The sequence below is a fragment of the Carcharhinus amblyrhynchos genome, chromosome 21 (assembly GCF_965287045.1).
Source record: "Carcharhinus amblyrhynchos chromosome 21, sCarAmb.v2.hapA, whole genome shotgun sequence".
NCBI classification, from domain to species: Eukaryota; Metazoa; Chordata; class Chondrichthyes; order Carcharhiniformes; family Carcharhinidae; genus Carcharhinus; species Carcharhinus amblyrhynchos.
In genome coordinates this window covers 25,870,447-25,893,605 of record NC_137344.1, presented here as the reverse complement: position 1 = coordinate 25,893,605, position 23,159 = coordinate 25,870,447, and the positions used below count along the sequence as shown (strand labels likewise).

Sequence of the window (23,159 nt, the reverse complement as noted above, 5' to 3'; positions counted from 1 at the left end):
TGTGATGATCGGGGACAGGAGAGAGAGAGTCATAAGAGTCAGCTAGTATAGTTGGGAGGGTGGTGATAAGGGGACCATGATCAAGGGTGTCCGGGGGTTGGGGAGGGGTGGGGGATAAGAGGGTGAGTAATTTTGGCCTCCGATGTCTGTGGGGGAGAGAGGGAGGCTGTATCTGGCCTGAGGGGGTTCTGTCAGCAGAGCTCTTTTTTTCCCGCTTTTCTTGCACGTGCACAGTTTGTGGCTCCAATCTGAGCTGCCGGCTGTCTGGCGTATGAGCCCCACCCCCTGCCCCAAGCAGCTAGAAATGGTCTAGCCCATATTTTCAAAGACTGAGTGCATCTGATTGGGTGTGAAAACTATTCCAAAAAGCAGATCAGGAACTCTCCTGTTTTCATGCTACTGGGCACTTAGAAAAAAATCTCATAAAATTCTCTTTCAAAGAACGGCACAGGCATACTGAGCTGAATGGCCTCCGCTGTACTGGATGTTTCTATGAAATATGTTTTCCCAGATGTGGATAATAAATTATTGGTGTGCACTTGCAAGCAGATGGAAGTCACTTAAAGACATTGCAGTTCAGTTCACGCTGTTGGCATTGGAAGCTTGTGTTTATTTTTATCCAAACCTTGAATTATTTCAACCCTGAGCCAACAACCCCTGCTTTATTATATTTTACAGAACCCTGAGTGCTGATATAGGGGCCATTCATGCCATTTTCGGCATAAGACTCCAATAATCTGCAAAGGTAAGAGACATCTTGAACAATTTTGCCTGTTAGGTTTTGTGCATTTATACATTTGACAATATTACTGTTAACTGAGGAGTTAATTTATTTTCCATCTGAAATATTTTAAAATCCTACAAGATCAGAGTTCATGACTCCTCTGTTAAATATGACACTAATTGGATCACTAGCAATACCAAAAATAGATATGCCTTGTAAAAAAAAAATCCTGCTAACCTGCCTGCTAAAGTTGCACGCATGTGACCAGATGACTTTTTTTTAATAGACTTAGCAACACTTTGTACATTGCTCGGCCCTATTGTTTGAAGAGGAAGGGTGGTTCCACTAAGTGTTCACATAATCCAAATGTATTAGAGAAAGAGTTGTGAAATTATTGATGAATCTGACCACTGGTTTGAAGGAGTTTAGAAGCAGACATTTTGTGCAGAATCTCCCTGTTATGATATCACAAAATCCATTCTTGATTTGGTGGGGAGTGGAGTTACTTAGCCATTGTTCCTGTTCTCATTATTCCTGGAGCAGAATTTTGTTGTATCACAGGAGAGCACATTTAGAGATATAATGTCTAATCTCAGATTATGTTTATAAAGGAGTTCTAAAGTACACGAGATAATTGCAAGGCATGACTGGGAGACACCAGGAGGTTCACATTTCTCTTGTTAGGGTTATGCAACAATGCAGTGGAACACATTTCCCCTTTAGCTACTTTTGTCAATCATTATTATCAATCCAGTAAAACACTAGTCACCACATCCATTGTGGCTGCACTGAAAGTTTCTGTTTATCCAGTAAAGTATATATCATGAGCTGTAATTTTAACCTCATCCACCAGGCATTTGAAGATTTTTTTAAAACTCTCCTTTGTTAACTCTCCACTGAAATCAAATTTGTTTGTGTTTTATTACCCAAAATTTGCCCCGTTCCCATTTGCCTGGTTAGGTTAAAATTGGGGCCGTGATTTTATTTCTGCTAATTATAAATAAATTTTACTTCTGGGGTAAATTAATGGTTAAAGTACCGGTCTCAGTATTGCTGGTGTTAATTATGTGAATTCTTGTTAATATGGATTTGGATAACCTGTTCTGAATGGTTTGTGCCATTAATTTCCTTCACAATGCCATTTGTCAATTGCATACAAGATTTTGCATATGTTGGTTTACTTATTCTGCTTTACACTTTTGAATGTACTGTCGTCTTTTTACAAAACTGATTATATTCACTATGTAGCTTTTGCACGCCATTAATAGCTGCCCATTACCTATACAGTTCTTGTATTGTTGATAGCTGTTCATTGACGGTCTGGGATTATATTACTATTTGAAAAGCAATGTGTATAATGCACCCAGCACACTCTTTAAAAAAAAAGGAAATCTCACAAATGCTAACCTTTATCCTTACACAGTCTGGCCTGACAAGTATAACTTTTGAGTGCTTGACACCCAATTAAAAGGACACCACACATGAGTTGAGGGCAGGCAGGCTTCCTCCTGAAATTGCTTACTTCGGTTGGGTGAATTTCACTAGTTCTTCATTAAGCCACGAGATGGAGTGGAGGGCATGGCCTGGTCTCCCCATCAGAATCGTACCTCTTACTAAAGGATCATAAGTGTTGTTGGCAGTGGTCAAGGAGTCAGCATCACCCAGACTGTCCACTCTCCCAGCTGAAAAAAGAATGCATGGTGTTAAGCAGCTTACAAGAGGGAATAGGCAGGCAAATCCATTTGAAAGGAAACAATAAAATAAATGTGTGTTCCTTGGACTAGGCATAGTTGATCACATCCAAACTGACCTTGACTGAATTTGTCTATCAGAAACTGTTGTATAGGTCACTGTAGGAAGCACACATCTAATTCCAGGAAATAAATTGGCCATATGCTAGCCTAAATATGATTTACATGTCACATAGGGACACACATGATCAGATCTGATTGTACTATTATTCTATACTACATTTTATAACTGTTTTATTTGAGCTATATAGAAGCTAGCAGATTCATTAATACCTCTGCACTGTCTGATGCCAGAGACTATCCTGTCCTGACTCGTGTTAATAATGAGAATATTACATTACCGAGTGTCAAAGCAAAGAAAATATTTTCCTGTCTGTGTTTCCTCAGAATGGGTAATATACTTTGGGCCTTTCAAACATTCATTTTTCTGCTATTTATCCTGTTTTCATTTTCACCTCACCGCAGACTGTTTGTTCTCTCCAAGGGTTCAGGGTTGTATCTTGCTCTTCAATATCATTCCTATTCACAAAGGTTCCAAAGGTTCTAAGCAGTAAAGAACAGTAACTATTCCTTTAGGAATGAGCTGGCCTGAGTGGATCGATACGCGACCCCGAGTGAGGGTGTTTGCATTACAGAGATAGTTTAGTAGATTTTTCTGCAGAATCACTTTAAACCATGCTGGAAAATGCATTCAACATTATTCAGGCAATCACACAGTGGTGCTGTTTGTACACTTTTGCTGACTGATGGCTGAATAATTTACTACTCACTTTGACTGTAGCTCAATTTATAGAAAAAATAGGTAATTTTAAGAACTAGAATCGGGCTAAAGACATTTGGTAGTGAACAAAAGACTGGGATATAAACTGCTGGAATAGGAATTTAGGACATTTACCCCCTCAAGCCTACTTTGTCATTCAATGAGATTATGGCTGATCTGTGACCTGACTCCCTATACCTAGTTTTTAAAAAGATTACTTTTACGGGAAGAGAGCGTCGCTGGCAGCATTTATTGCCCATCCCTAACTGCCCTCCATTTCAGAGGGTGTTTGAAAGTCAACCATGTTGGATCTGGAGTCATATGTAGGTCAGACCAGGTAACAAAAGCAGGTTTCCTTCCCTAAAGGACATTAGTGAACCAGAAGGTTTTGTTTAACAATTTTTATTGAATTCACATTTCACCATCTGCCATGGCGGGATTTGAACCCAGGTCCCCAGGTCTTGCTCGCTAGATTACTGGTCCAGTGGCAACGCCATTGCCTCCCCTTAAATTTCCTTTGGTTAACCATCAATCTCAGATCTAAAATTCACAACTGACCTTCCATCAATTGGCATTTGCGAAGAAGTTACCACCCTTTACTTGGAAAAACTTTACCTAATTATGTTCCTGAAATACCTGGCTTTATTGTTAAGGTCTCTCTGCCCCCAGTCATAGGCTGTCCAAACACCAGGAATAGTTCTTCTTTATCTACCTAATCTGTGCCCCTGAACATCTTGAAAACTTTGATTCAATCCCTCTAGATATAAAGGCCAGCATTCCATTAGCTTTGTTGATTATTTTCTGTACTGTTTATGACACTTTCATGATCTGTGTATCTAGATTACCTCCACTGTTTCTAGCTTTTGCCATTTAGACAAGGCATAATTCTTACTCTTTTCAGGTTGAAAGTGGATGGCCTTGCAATTGCCTGCGTTAAAATCCATCTGCCACAGCTTTGTCTATTCACTCAATCTGTCAGTATTTCTTTGGTATGTTACACTCCCACCTACACTGCTTACTGTGCTGTCCACCTTTGAGCCATTGGCAAATTTGAATGTCTGGCTTTCAATCCCATCATCTATGTCCTTAATAAATATGGTGGACAGTTAAAACCCCAGCAGAGATTGATGAGGGACACCATGCGTCACATCTTGCCAATTGGAATACCTTCCCATTGTTCATATTTTCTGTCTCCATTTAGCCAATTTCCTAACCAGATCAATTCTTTGCTTTCAATAGCACGAACTTTAGCTAACAGTCCTTTTATGAGCGATTTTAACGAATGCCTTCTGGAAATCCATGTAAATAACATCTAGGGGGAGATGGTAGTGTTATAGTAATGTAACTGGATTGGTCATCCAGAGGTCCAGTTAATGCTCCAGAAGATGGGTTCAAATCCCACCACAGCAGCTGGTGGAATTAAAATTCATTTAAAAAATTTGAAAGTACAAAGCTAGTCATTGGTAATGATGACCATGATAGCTATCATTGATTGCTGTAAAAACCATCAGCTTCAGGACTGTCCTTTAGGGAAGGAAACCTTCCATCCTTACTTGGTCTGGCTTGCTTGCAACTTTTCACTCCTCTCTGAAAAGGCACAGCAAACCATTCAGTTCAAGGGCAATTAAGGATGGGAAACAGGACTTGTAGGTGACAGCAACATCCCACGAAAGAATAAAACATATTCATCTGTCCATAACTTTAGCCACCTCGTCAAAAAATTCAAACAGATCCCCCAGACACCTATTCTTTCCAAATCCATGCTGGCTCTCTCTGAACAGCCAAAAATTTTCATGATAGACTTCAGTAATAATAATAACAACAACAATTTCTGACATGTTCTCCTCCATTTATCCCAATCTATATGGAAGTTAATTCCCTGATTAAAATCACTTTGCCTTTGCTATACGTATTTCTAATCCCTACATTTATACAATCTACCACTTCACAACTGCTACCTGGGAGTCTGTAAACAATCCCCCTATAATCTTAAGTTTGTTTCTATTTCTTATTTCCACCCATGAATTCTTCACAGCCTGCTTGCCTTCCAATAACAGATATTAGACTAACTATAGTTCCCTGGTTTCCTTTTCTCATCTTTCTCAAATAGCCAAGTGACATATGCAATTTTCCAATCTAAAGAAATGGCTCCTGAATTCATAAAATTTTGAAAAGTAATAGTTAGGGTATCTGCAATGCTCTCACCCACTTCCTCTGTAAGCTTGGGATGGAAACCATTTGGCCTAAGATTTTGGCACTCTTGTGCCATTATTTTCTTCTTGACTGTTGTTTTGCTGGCATCAATTTTCCTGAATCCCTGACATTGGTTCATTTAATCGGGCAGCATGGTGGTGCAATTGTTAGAACTGCTGCCTCACAGCACCAGGGACCTGGGTTCAATTCCTGGCTTGGATCACTATCTGGAGTTTGCACATTCTCCCTGTGTTTGCATGGGTTTCCTCTGGGTGCTCCGGTTTCTTCTCACACTCCAAAGATGTGCAGGTTAGGTGGATTGGTCATGATAAATTGGCCCTTAGTGTCAGGGGGACTAACTAGGGTAAATGCATGGGGTTAGGGGGATAGGTCCCCCATGGGATTGTGATTGGTGTCGACTCAATGAGCCAAATGCCCTCTTTTTGCATGGCAGGGATGCTATGAAATATTGGTGTTGTTAGGATATAGGATATCTGATGAAAAGTAATTATCATCATGTCTCAAAGATTTCCTTATTTTCATGAGCAACATGATGGACTGGATTCAGATACTCATTTCATCTCACTGGACACCATTCAAGTGGTGAGATTATGGCAAGTGCTATAAAAGTTGCTCCTGCCTTCTTTTTCCTAATAAAATTGGAAAAGATTGTGTTGTTCTGTTATATCGCTAGCAAGTTTCTTTTCATGTAGCTTCTGCTAATTGTTGTGTCACCGTTTGATTTTGTTTAATATCTTTCCTGTTTGCCAAATCTGTGCTTGCCTTTGCATTTCTGTGTGCTTTTTCCTTTGGTTTTGTTATCTTTTACTTCTTTAGTTGTCTGTGGCTGTCTTTTTGGCAAGCAGAGCTCTTACACCTTAAGGATATAAAGTGGTCCTGTATTATATTCCATTCTTTCTTGAACATCTCCCATTGATCTTCTGTCGTTTTACCCATTAACTGATTTACTGTAGGCAGGCTGTGTCTGATTCTATTGAAATCAACCTCACCTGAATCTAGAATCTTAGTAACTGTTTCGTATTTCTCCCTTTAGAACACTATAGTGAATGCAATCATATTATGATTGCTATTTAATAAATGTTCATGCATTGTTAGGCTGTGAACAAATCTAGCTCATTACTCATTATTAAATCTAATATGGCATTGACTCCAGAACAAATTTCTGCAGAAAATAGCCTGATCGCACTCAAGAAATTGACTACATTTCTGACATATTGTCCTTTGCTTATCCCAATCTATACGGAAGTTAAATCCCGTATTAAATCACTTTGCCTTTGCTTTTATGTATTTCCAATCCCTGCATTTATACAATCTACCACTTCACAACTGCTATCCTGGCACCTGTAAGCAATCCCCCTATAATCTTAAGTTTGTTTTTACTTCTTGTTTCTACCCATGAAGTCTTCACAGCCTGCTTGCGCCTTCTTATATTCTCTCTTCTAAGTTATTTCATTCTGAATCACCAAGGCTACTCCTCCATCTCCACCATTTTCATTACTGTTTGTGTGGACTCTTTAAGAAATCAAGCATAATTTGCATGGAATAGATGACACACTGGTGGGTAGAGTTGTAGAAATGAAAGGAATTTGTAATAAAATAATTGTGCGTATATTCTTTCACTATTCCCAATTTTGCAATGATTATAGGCTGAATAGAGATCCATTAACTGCAATCTTATTGACAGAGTGTGCATCCATCTTCCATGGTCATGTATTGATAGGGTCATCATTGGGTTTCCCATGTGAATATTTTTGGCTAATTATAACTTGAAGGGAGATTGGAGAAGATTTGAATAGACTTCACACAATGTGGATGTGCCCATAACTTTGATTTTCTTTGAACAATATGCATTGTTGGGGGTTGGGGTTTGCATGTGTTGTAGGGAGCATCTTTCTCTTGCTAAGGAGGTTTGTAAACCAGTCAGTGAGGTCACACATCTACTCAACTTGCTTAGTACAAAAAAAGCAAAAATCAAATTCTGATCAAAATAAACTTTGGTCCTTAGTTACAGAGTCAGGGGCCATGATTTATCTCTTGCCTGCATCAATTGAAAGCATGAATGGAAATGTACAATGAAGGCTGAGTAATATAGAAGTATGTTCATTATCTGTGGTGATTCGGTCACCATAGTAACCAGTTTGTTTCGCTATCAATAAAAGTGGTACAGATAACCTGAAATATTGTATCCATCTAAGCATTTAGGTATAAATTACATGGAAGAGGCAGAGGGGGAGGCAGTGATAGATTACTGAACTAAGCAGTGTTTTGATAGATGCAACTGGGGAATTTCACAATAATTTCATTGCAATGTCAATGTAAGCCTTACTTGTGACTAATAAATAAACTTTAATTCTTGAATCAATGCAATTTATTGAGGAAATTTGGGTGTAGAGATTTTCTAGCCTAAAATGACCATAGCAGCTGCATGTGCAAATTGCGTCAGGAATACTATTGTTAGCCGAAAAAATATGGCCAAGCTCAGGACCACATCCTGTTCTCAGCTCTGTATTTCTCTCTTCACACAGACACTGCCTAACTTGTTGAGTTTTCTTTCTAGCAGTTTATATTTTTACTTTGGATTTCCAATATTTGTAGTATTCTGCTTTTTGAGCAGTTTGGAACAGGGAAGCAGGAGTTGGTCATTTGACCCATCTTTGCTCCACCATTCAGTTAGGTCATGGCTGATTGTCCGCCTCAATGCCACTTTCCTGTGCAATGCCCCATTTCCTTCAATGTCGTTCGTATCTGGATATCTATGAATTTCTGTCTTGAACAGTGATTGAGCTGCTGCAGCCTTGAAGGGTAGAGAATTCCATAGATACACCACCCTTTCAGTGAAAAACCTCCTCCTCAATTTAGTCCCAGATGGTCTGCGCCTTATTCTGAGACTGTGTCCCCTGGTTCTAGACTCACCATGAGGAAATGCCAGCGTTGGATTGGGGTAAACACAGTAAGAAGTCTCACAACACCAGGTTAAAGTCCAACAGGTTTATTTGGTTGCAGACACCACTAGCTTTCGGAGTGCTGCTTCTTCGTCAAGTGAGTGGGAGTTCTGTTCACTAACAGGGCATATAAAGACACAAACTCAATTTACAGAATAATGAATGGAATGCGAGTCTTTACAGCTAATCAAGTCTTAAAGGTACAGACGTGATTTAAGATTTGATTTAAATTGCGTTTGTGTCTTTATATGCCCGTTTGTGAATAGAACTCCCACTCACCTGATGAAGGAGCAGTGCTCCAAAAGCAAGTTTGCTACCAAATAAATCTTTAACCTGGTGTTGTGAGACTTCTTACTGTCTAGACTCACCAGTCAGGGAGAACATCCTATTCACATCTACCCTGACACACCCTGTAAGGATTTTGTAAGCTTCAATGAGGTTGCCTGTTCTCAGCTCTAACCCATTAATACTTTTTGGCCTGACAGGGATTGCAATCAATCCTTTCGAGAATGGTTTGAATTGAATCTAATTTCCTTTGGTTTTATAGCCTGTTCACGATCCAGATGACATTAAGTCACCAATTCACTGCATAAGTTTGTGCTGCTGCAATAACCAATATTTTTCTAGCTCAGGAATGTTTCTGTCGATCCTATTCTTTTCTCATTTTCGGCCTCCCATCTTCTACATACCTTTATCCAGCTGTGAAGGGCTAGGCTGCAGCCTCCTGGCAATTGCTGCTTTTGACCTAACCGGGAGCAGCTACACGAGAAAGGCCTCGAATGACTCGTGCTCTGATTCTGCTTCCTGCCTACGGGGAACTATCTAGTCTTTGCTCAGAGCCTCTCCTTGATGGCGCAGCCAAGATCAGACACACAAGCCTCTTCCGTGATGCAGTGCATTAGAGAATTAATACCTATGCCGGTGTGCTGCCTCAGCTTTGAGTGAGACTCCAGCTTTGCTACCCCAGGCTGATTCTTTGACCAAGGATTGCTTGATTTTTAATAGTCTTAACTGCTGCATTTACACTTCAGCAATTAATGTGCACCAGTTTTAGTTTGCAAAATGTACCGATGCAGCTGCAAAATAAATAGGACTTTTGACAGGTTTCATTTTTGAATGAAAGCTCCATATAATAGAGCCCACTCTCCCCAGTCCCCATAATGATGTTGGCCTGGAGCCTAATACAGGATTGGTATCCGAATCAAACAGAATAGAATTTAATTATTGATTATGTTTTCCCAGTCTTCCCCAGGTGAAAGCTGAAGATACTGTTACTTCAGCAATAATATAAACCTACAGGAGCTGCAACCATTTTTTGTTTAAATTTAGCTTTTATCTTGTGTTAAAATTAGATCAATGCCACACTAAATGATTGGATCAGAAGCCAGAGATGCTAGTTTACAGATAAGCGAGCAAGATTTAAATATTCTGAATGACAACAGGACACAAACCTGCTACTTTAATTCGTTTGAATGGGATAAATCCGCTATTTCTCATGAAATTTTTAAAAATATTTTGGTGTGTCAAACTTAAACTTTTCCAAGCCTTTAGCTCTGCCTCCTTGCCATCCTTCAGCTGAGACAATTGCTAAGTGACCTGCTCCTAGACCTCTGTCAAAAATCACTCTGTGGGCAGCCACTGCGAGGCACGCAAGAGTAATCCAAAATTATTGTTCGTTCAATTTTTGCTCTGCCGGTGGAAAAGGGATCCACTCATCGCCTCCTCACACAGAATTACTGACCCGGACAGCTCAGCATGTAATACAATAGGAACATAGGAAGCAGGAATAGGCCATTCAATTCATTGGGCCTGCACCGCCATTCAGTATGATCATGGTTGATCATCCACTTCGATGCTTTTTTCCCCACAATACATCCATATCCCACACGGTGGCGCAGTGCTCAGCACTGCTACCTCATGATGCCAGGGATCCGGATTCGATTACTGGCTTGGGTCACTGTCTATATGGAGTCTGCACCTTCTTCCCGTGCCTGGGTGGGTTTCCTCCGCGTGGTCCAGTTTCCTCCAAGACTTGGAAAGACATGCGTTGGTCAAGCTAAATTCTCCCTCAGTGTTCCCAAACAGGTGCCGGAGTGTGGCGACCAGGGGATTTTCACTGTAACTTAATTGCAGCGTTAATGTAAGCCTTCTTGTGACACTAATAAATAAACTTAAACATCACAGCCAATTAGAGATCTGCCAATCTACTTTATGTTTAAATTGGGTACGTTTAATGTAAACGTACTCAGACTCACCTGATGAAGGAGCAGCGCTCTGAAAGCTCGTGCAACCAAATAAACCTGTTGGAGTTCAACCTTGTGTTGTGAGACTTCTTACTGTGCCCACCCCAGTCCAACGTCGGCATCTCCACATCATGGTTAAACATACTCAGTGACTGAGGTATCTCAGTATCTGGGAGAGAGAATCGCAAAGATTCACAAATCTCTGCATAACAAAGTTTCTCCTCATCTCTGCCCTAATTAGTTTCCCTGTTACTTCAAAATTGTATCTTCTGGTTCTAGACTCCCCAGCCAGGGGAAGCATCTTTCCTGCATCTACCCTTTAAGTATTTTGTCAGTTTCAATGAGATCACCTCTCATTCTTGGAAACTCCAGAGAATACAGGCCCAGTTTTCCCAATCTCTCTTCATAAAACAGCCTCACCATCCTGGGAACAAGTCTGGTGACCTTTGTTGCACGTCCAATATGGCAATAATATCCTTCCAATAGGTATGCTAGGTAGTGGTTAATTTTGTTTTTATTCATTCGTGAATAGGGATGTACTTCTGAAGCTGTATTCTGAGGCTCCAGTCAGACTCCATTTGGAGTATTGCGCCCCATATCTAAAGAAGGATGTGCTGGCCTTGGAAAGGATCCAGAGGAGGTTCACAAGAATGGTCACTGGAATGAAGAGTTTGTTGTATGAGGAATGATTGAGGACTCTGTACTGTTTGGAGTATGCAAGGATAAAGGGAATCTTATTGAAACTTATAGGATACTGCGAGGCCTGGATCGAGTGAATGTGGAAAGGATGTTTCCACTAGTAGGAAAAACTAGAACCCGAGGGCACAACCTCAGACTAAAGGAACGATCCTTTAAAATAGAGATGAGGAGGAATTTCTTTAGCCAGTGAGTGGTAAATCTGTGGAACTCTTTGCCGCAGAAGGCTGTGGAGGCCAGGTCATTGAGTGTTGTTAAGACAGAGATAGATAGGCACTTGATTAAAAAGAGGATCGGGGTTATGAGGAAAAGGCAGGAGGATGGGGATGAGAAAAATATCAGCCATGATTGAATGGCAGAGCAGACTCAGGACCAAGTGGCCTAATTCTGCTGTGACGTCTTATGGTCTGTAGAAGGAAAGGAAAGGATGCAGGATATTGTTACAGATGGGGTGTAGCGAAAGATCAGCTTAATATATGGTAGGTCCATTCATATGTCTGATGGCAGCAGGGAAGAAGCTGTTCTTCAAGTAGTATGTGTTTTCAGACTTTTGTATCTTTTTCCCAATGGAAGAAGTTGGAAGAGAGTATGTCCGGATTGCTTGGGGTCTTTGATTATGCTGGTTGCTTTTCTGAAGCAGGGGGAAGTGTAGACAGATTCGATGGATGGGAGGGTGGTTTGTGTGATGGTCTGGGCTGTGTTCACAACCCTTTGTAGTTTCTTGTTGTCTTGATCAGAGCAGGAGCCATACCAAGCTGTGATACATCCAGAAAGGATGATTTCTTTTGAACGAAGAACAAAGATCAATGCAGCACAGGAACAGGCTCTTTGGCCCACCAAGCCTGCACCGATATGTGGTTTCTATCCCTTTGTTCGACGTATCTCGTTCATGTATCTATCAAGGTATACCATAAACGTTGCTAACATGCCTGCTTCCACCATCTCCACTGGCAGTGTTTCCAGGTACTCACCATCCTCTGTGTCTCTCCCAAACCTACCACTTCCCACTTTAAACCTGTGCCATCTTGTAGTCGACCCTGCCACCCTGGGAAAAAACCTCTGACTAGCCACCCTCTCTATGCCTCTCATAATTTTGTAGACCTCTATCAAGTTGCCCCTCACCCTCTGTCTTTCCAGTGAAAACAATTCAAGTTTATCCAACTTCTCCTCATACCTGAAACCCTCCAGACCAGACAACATGCTGGTAAAACCTTCTTTGCATGTGCGACCAGAACTGCATGCAATACTCCAAATGCAGCCTAACTAAAGTTTTATACAGCTGTAACGTAACTTACTAACTTTTAGACGCAATGCCTCGGCTAATGGAGACAAGCATGCTGTATACCTTCTTGACCATCTTATCTACCTGTGTTGCCACTTTCAGGGATCTGTGGACCTGTAGTTTTCAAAATGCCCATCCCTATACTCAGTCTTGTTGTGGGAAATTCACCACTTCGGAGTCAGACTTGGAGATTTAACAAAACAGTTTTATTCAGATAAAGCTTTGGGAGAAGTGCTGACACTCCACAGTACAGGCAGTCACCTTCTCAACTACACAATGACAGTTGAGCATCTTTTATACTTTTTAGATAACAGACAATACGGACATTAGCTGTTAGCACATTGTTACAGGTTGAGTAGACAGATACAGACATTGACAGTTAACACATCATTATAAGCAGATAGGTACGGACATTGATAGTTAACACATCATTGTACATAGAGTGGATACATTTATGCAGTAAATCAATGACTGGTTTTGTTATATACATTTATGCATTTATGTCCCCATCAGTGGCTGATCTCATTATTAAACTCATTGTTCTGGATCTGCTCTTATCTCAAGTTTTAAGTTGCCTCAAGAGCTGACCAATTTCCTGCAGAGATTTAAACACTACAGGTTTTAACTCTTTGTATAAATGTCTGTGCCCAAAGTCAGTGCCTCTTAATGTCCCTTCCCAGAGTCCATTTTGTGTGTCAGGTAACCATTTTGTGTCCTTTACTTTGATTTCACCCTAACAGTCTAAAGCTGCGGCCCTGATGCAATCCAGTTTGATGTTATGTTACTATTCTGATATTCAAGAGAACCAAGTACCAACTGAGCTAAGAACAGCTTCTTCTCTGCTGCTATCAGACTTTTGATAATCTTGCATTAAGTTGATCTTTCTCTACACCCTAGCTATAACTGCACTCTCATGTTTCCTTCTCTATGAATGGTATGCTTTGTCTGGATAGTGTGCAAGAAACAATACTTTTCACTGTACGCTAAAACATGTGACAATAATAAATCAAATCAAGTTATCTTCAGATATTTTTGCAACCAACCAAATGAGCCATTGCTAAACCTGTCTATTTCCTTCAGCAGGGGAATACAGAACAAGATAGAGGCAGCTTATTAAAAGTGGAATCAGAATGCACTTTCATCCCACACAACAATTTGGTTAGCATTGCTGCATCACAGCGCCATGTGGAGCCCACATGCACCTCCCCTCACTGTCCCAGCCATGCCAAATTATGGGACATCTGTAAAAATTGGTGATGTCCTTCAGGAAAAGATACTTTTCACCCTGACCCAGAGCAGCCAATACATAATTCTTATCCACTGGTTGGCTCTGAAAGCCCTCTGAAAAAGTCTAGCAAGCCAATTAATTTTACAGACAATTGATCTGCACCAACTTCTTCTTTGGACAATGAGGAATGGGCCATTATTTTAAAAGCATAGGTTCAATTATGAAATTGATCCAGACTGGTATGCATTCATTACTATGTGTAACACATTGCGGCAACGAAAGGATTATTTCTAGCATTGAGCCCATATGTGTTAGATTTTAAACAGTGAGACAACTGTGAGAACTTGGTGTGAGGTTTGAATAGTCAGTGCCCCCATTGGCATGACATTGTCTACAGGCGCCGAACCTTTTTTTTAAGATGGAACTTGAGAATGGAACAAAGATTTTCAATAAGCATTTCTAATAATTGAAATTGTCCTGCCAATTATTGTTCTGAACTTTTAAAATATAAAATGATCCAAGGTGTAGTCCCAGTTTATCACAGGATTTTTTTTATCTAGTTCACTGTTGCAGTCAAATCTTCTGTAGTGTAGTATAATTAAAGTCTGAGTGACTGATTTCAGTGCTTTTTTGATGGGAATTTAGACCTTTGTGGAAATAGGAAACTGGATAGCTATTACTTACACAATTCAATGGACAGTCTGATTTAGAGGCAGTGCATTGATGGTCCAAAATGTTCCCTTTCAAATAAATTGTCTCAATAACTAAAGGCGGAAAGTTGAAAATAACAGCAATGCGAGTTTGTGAGAACCTTTCTTTCTCTCCTCCTATCAATGTTTTAAAAAGGATTTCTTGGATCTCTAGATTCTTGCCAACAGCTGAGCACTTGGTATCCAAAATCTCACCAGCACTGACCCATACTTGGTCGGTCTTGGCGGGGGAGGGGGTGGAAACGGGTGATATTGCTTGCACCCCCACCCCCCCATTGCAAAAGTTGGCTGAGAACTGATGCACCTGGAAGGAGCTCACTGTTCCATGCTGCTGGTGGGTGAAACAAGCAGAGTGTGTTTCCACCCTTCAGGGGGAGGGGATTCTACCCTTGAGAGTTGCGGGCCAATCTGATTGGCTGGCAAATCTGGTCATTCTGGAACTCAGTGGTGGAGGCACACGAGGGTAGGGAAGGATCAGGGAATCCAAGGAGAGGGTGAATTTTGGAGGCCAGGCACAGAGGAATAAAGTTGGGGCAGAGGTTCATCTAGGAGGAGGTGCCCATGACAAACACAGGGCACCCCCTGAAGGACATACCCACCCCTCTATCCTGCCTTTTAAGTAATTTCCTTTAAAATATGGCCTGCCCACCTACCTGGTCTGGCCATTTTGTGGCGTGGGCAGTGTATTATTCCAGTCAATTGCCTTGCAACAAGCTCAGTTGACCACTGATTAAAAGTGGCAGGTGGGCTGTTGATTTTGATAGTCACTCTGACCATGTTATGGAGCAGCTCAGAGGTAATGGGGGGTTGTCAATCTTTTTACTATTTTGTGATTTCACTGGATGAATTTTGGGTAGAGGGAAGCAAATACAATTCATTGCATGTAAAAATTCTAAAACAATATTTCCCTATCACATGGCGCCTACATTTTCAATTTCTCCTTGTATTCCTTTAAGTTGATGTACAATCATGAAAGTTGTACTAGTGTCATTTTGTCAGGTCCTCAGTAAGTTGATCCTTTAGAACAAAGCCTAAACATTTCAGCCTGTTTTGGAGGATGTACTAATCTCATAGCTCTCCAGTGTCTGTGTGTCTCACTGATTCCTGTACATATGCTAGAGTACAAAATGAACCCATTAATTTCCATAGCCAAAATGGACTTCCCATAGATTTCAGTATTCAGTGCTTCAACACTCTTCCTTCTTCACGTACCAGGTCCTAAGAGAGCATTGATGGTCATGGACCTCCACTGAATTGCTCCATAATTATCCTTGGTAAATTACTGCAGTGTTTGACCCTTTCTTTCTGCAGCATCACTGACCAGGAATCTCTTCCATCCTGCCACCAGGCATATTAAGAAGATTTACAAGCTGATGATCAATCTATTTGACCATGTTATCAGCACACCTTCCTTGGCCATCAAGTCCAAGTGCGAGACTTGAACCCAAAGCTTCTAGCCTAGAGGCAGAGACACTACCACAAGACCTATGCTTGATACTAAGCATGGATCCTAACAAAATCAAACAGATAAGAGCATGTCACCTAGCTTACCTTATTTTTGCATCGTATTTCAGGACCACATTCAACCATTTATCAATCCTATGTAACAGGGTATTTTCTATTACCTTAAAAGAACCTTTCTGCTGCTGATGAATCTTTGCCTAAGATAATTATCACTTTGACATACCAGACCTGTTGTTTTATACAGTGTCAGTCTAACTCCATTGGTTTTCATCATTGTGATCAATTTTTACTTCTCAGTATTTCACTTATAACTGCTTCTTTCTTTGTGACAATGTTTGCAGTATTTAGTCAACTAGATTTTATTTTCTTAATTCACATTTAATGCTTCACCTGTAATTATATTTTCCATTTTAGTGCCAATACAGTTAGCACTTGCCAACATTATGTGTAATTTAGCTGTTTACTATCTAGGCTTCTGCAAACTCACTAAATTTTATCTTTTCCCCAAACATCATGCATTCCTGCATGATTTAATATTATTTGCAAATATTTTAAATATCTAGTTTCTCCCCTGGATTATTTATGAACAGTAAAGTGCTGTACCCTGAGAAGGGCTTTTAATGACGGATGCCCAACACAAACTATTATTAATCTTTATCCTTTAATTCTTTCTTATTGTCCACTATCCTTCCTCCTATCCCAAGACTATTTACTTTGGCCACAAGTCTCTTGTGAAAGCCAAGGTATCTGACATTTGTCATATCACAACTGTCAACCAATTCTGTTACATCCTCAAAGAATTCCAATAAATTTGTTCAGCTTGACTTACCCTTTCATAAACCAACATTGGTTTAGAATTATTGCTTTTCCTCTTGTTAAATCCTCTTCAATTACTTATTTTATAATAGACTTCAATGGTTTGCCTACAATAGATGTCACACTAATAGGCCAATAATTCCAAAGATCACAAGTTGGCCCTCTGTTTAGAAAATGGAATCACATTACCTGTGTGTTAATCCTTTGGTATTATATCGCTATATAAAAGAAATCACAGCCACATTTCCCTTTACAGCTGTGCTCATTTCTTTCAGCAAGCCTGAATTGTTAGTTGGAGAATATTCACTTACTTTTATTTAATAGTGTCCTCATTTAAAGTGATGGTTGCATTTCTGAAAATCGCCACTTTAAGTGAAACCCCTTGAAATGAAGCATAGTTTCCCACAGGAATCAATGTAAAACCAGAGTTAGGTTCCTGAGGACAATTTTTGCCTGGAAAAATCAATGTAAAAATGGAAATAATGTACCCCACACAGACTGGAATACTGTACAATACAGTGAATAATTTTAAAATTGCTGCCTTGACTGCTGGCTTCAATATGTTCCTCATACACAGGTGATGTACCGAGCAGTATTCCTATACAGCAGAGAATTCTTTTATAAACATAAGTCCACAGTCTTCAGGTACGTCCTACACCAGCAACAACAAAATTTGAAAAACAAAGTTTGTAGTGCAGTACTGAGGAAAATTCTATCAAAAGAAACAAAGTCCACAGAGTTCCTTAATTAATATAGCATTCAGTAACAAAAGTTTAGTATCGTGCGGGGGGTTGACTGAAAGAACAGCAAAACAACCCAATGTTCAGAAAAGATAAAAGCAAATTGTTACAGATGTTGGAATCGGAAACAAAAGCAGAAAATGTTGGAAAAATCTCAGCAGGCCTGACATAATCTGTGGAGAGAGGATGGAGTTAATATTTCAAACCTGGATGATTCTTCATCAGAGTATAAAATGATGCTGATCACAAGCTAGACCAGAGATGCAATGAGATCACACTGCTCACACACTTCAAAAAGGGGAAAACAGCACTTTAAACGGAACGCAGACATGAAAGCCCTTTAAAGCAAAACCACTTTAAAGGGAGGGGGCACTCAAAACAGGGATTCACTGTAACAAATCAATGATTAATCTTCATCCTCTCTATGGGGGCGATTCTCCCATCCTGCTGTGCTAAAAAATTAGCGCTGCAGGAGGGGAGAATCTCGCGGCAAGCGATGCACAGGATGCACGCATGCATTCCTGCCGCAATAATGTCTCCCAGTGACCAATTTCCGGTACCATCTGTTCCATGCCAGGAATCGGCGGGGAGTGGGGTGAGTATTTAAATTTTCATTTTATTCTGATTTAAATGCTCTTAGCAGGCCTGGGGCTGAAGTCTCTGGGCCCACGAGCAACCCCCCTTCTCTCACTCCCCCTTTCCCCCCACAAGAGTGGTTCACTCCAGCTGAGTTTAGAATAGCTCCTCATTTTCAGAGAACTTGCGGCCCCTGAAGGGAGGGCAATTGAGCCCCCCCCACCGAGAAAGTTGGGCAGTGGGGGGGGTCATGCCCCCTAGGCATTGGCACCTGGGCAGTGCCAGCCTGGGCCCCCTGGCAAAGTGCCAATGCCCAGTGGGCACCTTGGCACTGCCCATTAAGTATGGGGCAGTGCCAAGGCATATGGAGACAGGGCCTAGAGATGGGGTCCGATGAGGGTGTGGCCTAGGGGCATTCAAGGAGGGGGTATGGGGTCCTGCTGTCACTCTGCATAGGAATTGGTAGGGGAAGCAGAAAGGCCAGTGATTGGGGCGGGCTAAGGGGTAGGGGTCAGCGAGGGGGTGGTCAGCCTCCTGGGGGCATCGACACTGCAGTGAGGGGTGGATCAGGACTGCAGAAAGGCGGGGTCAGAGGGGAAGTGATCAGAACGGGAGCGCTGGAGATTGGGCCAGGCTGGTGGGGAGGGGTTCAGGGCTGGGCCTGGGTGTGCTCTCCACTGGGGATAGACCCCACCCCCTGAAATTTAATGATATTCATGCTGGTGGCCTCTGCAGTGAACAGAGTGTGGGAGATTCTTCTCTGAACTCCGACTGAGAAAACCACCATGAATTACTCCTTTTCTCATGAGAATTTGACGCTTAGAATTTTTTTGGGGAAAATTCCGCCAGATGAAATTGAACATGTAACCCTCCCTTCTGAATAAAGAACAAGCTTTGACATTCTACAGTGTTCTTCAAAAGTTTTTTCTCCATTCTGCTCCTCTCCCACTGGCCTAGTCTATTAACTACTAGATGCCTCAAGCTTATTGCTGGTATCAAAAGTAACCCTGCAACTCATCCTCGCATTACAGTAAACACACCAAGCTGCAGAGACTGCATAAATATAGAAATGAGAGACTGAGAAGTTTGTGTGCAGTTTTGAAAGAAGTTGCTTTTAAATTGACACATTATAAGAAACACATTTTGCTCAAAAGTTTCCTGTAAAGCAGATGTAATAATGGAATAGATCCATATGAGTTTTGGTAAATTCGTGAGATGAGAAGGACCAAAGCAATAGCATTCACTGAAAGGTCAATCTTCTAAATCGACGCAGACCACTTTCTTTAGTCATGCTGAGGTCAGAGATTCAACAAACAGCATGTTCGCTTCAAATTGGGTGGGAATGTTTTAAAAATGCTTATTTTTTAAAAGCTCTCGCATCCATATCCCTATTGAAGATTCACAAGTTCATCATAGAATCACAGAATCCTTCAGCGCAGAAGGAGGCCATTCAGCCCATCAAGTCTGCATCAACCCACAATCCCATCCAGGTCCTCTCCCCACAACCCCATGCATTTACCCTAGCTAGTCCCCCCAACACCAAGGGGCAATTTAGCCTGGCCAGTCCACCTAACCCACATGTCTTTGGACTGTGGGAAGAAACAGCAGCATCCGTAGGAAACCCACACAGACAAGGGGAGAACATGCAAACTCCACACAGACAGTAACCCAAGCCGGGAATTGAATTTGGGTCACTGGCACTGTGAGGCAGCAGTGCTAACCATTCTGCAACCATGTCACCTTAAAATTCCAGATTTTTTCAATAGCATTCAAATTTCACCATATGCCCCATGTTGAGATTTGAACTCGGGTCCTCAGGGCATTAGCCTCGGTCTCTGGATTACTAGTCCAGTGACAATATCATTAAACCATCACCTCCTCCTCTAAGTCCATCACCTCCTCCTTATTTGACAAGTTATTTGGCATGTATCTACAACTTCAGATTATTTGGTGGGCTGGTGTGCCCGACTAAATGGAATGATCTGACATTCGACAGCTCAGGAGTTGACTGCAGGACCATTCAGTGAGTAGATCAAGGACTAGTTGATGAGTTATTTGTGGAATTTGGTTCATGAGGCATGAAGCAATTCTGAATATTTAATAAGAATCTTTTTTCCATAATTTCACGGAAATTTCTGTAAGCTTACTTTGACCCAGAAGCTGCAACTTACCTTCCTGTGAAAATTGTGTGATCTGAAGGAATTATTTGCAATTCAGCTTACTATAATCTGCTTTACTGGTTCAAATGCAGCCTTGTACTACCTTGCACAATAAATGGGTCACGTACACAAACCAGAGATGTCTCAGATTAAAACCAGCAGGCAGGCATTTCCAATGTACTTACAGTGCAACTTGACCAAGATCAGCCAGATCACAGACGTGGTGGTATTGTCACTGGACTGGTAATCCAGAGAATCTCGGTAATTCTTTGGGGACCCGGGTTCGAATCCCACCACAGCAAATGGTGAAATTTGAATTCAATTAAAAAGAAATATGGAATTAAAAGAGTAATGGTGACCATGAAACCATTGTCAAGTGTCATAAAGACCGATCTGGTACAATAATGTCCTTCAGGGAAGGAAATCTGTCATCCTTACCTTGTCTGGCCTACATGTGACTCCAGACCCACAGCAACAAATGCTGGCCTTACCAGTGATGTCCACAACCCATGAAAGAATAAAAAAGCCAAATCACGCAACAGATTGAGGAATTTCAAGAACAGATTACAAATAATATAAATGAGTTTCCCTGATGTTTTATGCTAGTTGACAAAAACACTGTGGTAGTATCTAGGTCTGCGACAAAACTAGTCCTGATTCCAGATGGAATTAATTGTCACTGCCAGTTTCTGCTAATAGGGCCTATTTTCAGGCCTCCAAGGAAGTTCTTAAAGTTAAGCTAGTTTGCAGACACAGGGCGGAATTCTCACATTTTCAGGCTTTGTGCCCATGCTGGTGGGAAAACAGGAGTGTTTCCCATTGGTGCTGGCAGCACCTGTCAGACAGGCTTCACCCATCCCCCTGAAACATGCAAATTAAGTCATTTCTGTTAACCCACCGGCTAACCCCAGTGTTCCAAGACTGGGCACCATTTTTAAACAGTGCCCCACGCCTCCACACTCAGGAATAGGTCCCCCTCCCCCCAAAGAGTGAAATTGGTGCCCATCCCCTCCACCCGCACTGATCAAGAGAGCATTACCAAGTCCTCACCAAACGGGGGCATCCTCCCCTCCCATCCACAAATAATGGATAAAAAAATGCACCCCCCCCCCCCCCCCCCCCCACACACACACACACACACACAAACACACAATATACAGGCATGAGGAATCATTCCCAGTTCTGTGCCCACCACCGAACTTAGTCTCTGGAATAGAAGCTTCTGGCAAAGCACGCTAATAGGCACTTAAGGAAAGCTTTTAAATAGATATCTTTTAAATTTACAGTGGGGACTATCTTATCGCCTGTTCATGCTACGCTCCCGCTGCAGCGAAGACAGAGAATTTGCTTGCAAGCTAGATCTCCATTCTTTGCAATGGGACGGGAAAATCCCGCTGGCGTGACTGGTCGGTGATATTGTCTGGCCATTCACACTCTGCCGCCGTTGCCACAGAGGAGAATTTGGCGCTTTGCCAAATCTCCGTTCACTGCAGCAGGATGGGAGAATCCCCGCTGGCGTAAACGACCGGAGAATTCCACCCATTTACACCAAATTGCCTAGTAAATGAATATGTATCTTTTTTAAAGTCAGTTTCAATTGCTTTAAAATCTGGTAACCCTAATGGTGGAGTTGACACTGATCAAAAATATTTCTTTACTTCGATAAACCCGTCTTTAGCTGTGTTAACCGCACCAGGTTACCAGTCTTAAATGCAGCAATGAATAATTTTAATGCAAATGTTTTTACCTGCTTTGACATTCAGCGATGAGCAAACAGCTTTGGGCAGAAATTTGACAGAATTCTCAAAACTAGCATAATTTTGTGTGCAATGTATACTTGGATCACTGTACCCAAAGTAGAAACACCAGGCTGTTTATTACTAAATATAATGAAACCTGAATTGCAAAAGAATTTGGAAAATATTACTGGAAACTGAATGAAGGATAAATATAATGTACAATCATACAATCCCTACAGTGCAAAAGGAGGCCATTCAGCCCACTGAGTCTGCACCGACAACAATCCCACCCTATCCCCATTATTTACCCTGCTAGTCCCGCTGACAATAAGAGGCAGTTTAGCGTGGCCAATCCACCTAATCTGCACATCTTTGGAGTGTGGGAGGAAACCCATACAGACACAGATGAATGTATAAACTCTAGACAGACAGTCAGTTCCGGGGCTGGAATTGAACCCGGGTCCCTGGTGCTGTGAGGCAGCAGTGCTAACCACTGTGCCACCATGCTGCTCTGTACAGTCAAGTGTTCAAATTTCCAGAAGAGCAGTTGTAGAGAGGGAAGCCTGGTCAAAGAGTATATGATGGGCTCCTGAGTGGCAATTTTTATTTCAATTCACAGTGTTGAGGTCTTGAGTGTTGTTGGAGCTGCACTCATCCAGAAAAGTGGTGGGTATTCCATCACACTCCTGACTTGTGTTCTTGGATGCTGAACAGGCTTTGGGCAGTCGGGAAGTAAGTTACTCCACAGAATTTCCAGCCTCTGATGTGCTCTTGTAGGGATGTGTGTGGCTCTAATTTCTGGTCGTGGTAGTCTCCTAGGATGTTGATGGTATGGAATTCACTGGTACTCATTCACTGCGAGTGGGCCTGTCATCACACGGGGAGCTCGACAAACAAAACTGCATGGGCTGCATACAGACCTTCATCTGGTTCCTTCCTTCGAAGATAAAGTGCTTGTTTGAGGGACCCAGCATTGGGAAGGTGGGGACCAAAGAGAGCCACCTCCATGCTTTGCTGCTGATACCCCCTTCACCACCTTACCTATGACTTGCCTACGACCTGGGTGACTTCCTGATCCTGAGCCTCCGTTGGCTGTCATTCCTCAGCAGCGACCA

General features: G+C 41.6%; 1 protein-coding gene across 4 annotated transcripts in view; it reads left to right on the top strand.

Moving 5' to 3' along the window:
• The window catches only part of rbfox3a (RNA binding fox-1 homolog 3a), a 1,494,706-nt gene that overhangs the window by 813,126 nt on the left and 658,421 nt on the right, over positions 1–23,159 (top strand). For all 4 annotated transcript variants that reach the window (XM_080208868.1, XM_080208867.1, XM_080208866.1 and 1 more), the window contains exon 3: positions 679–745. The gene's annotated coding sequence lies outside the window, so the exon portion shown is untranslated. The remainder of the gene's footprint in view (positions 1–678; positions 746–23,159) is intronic.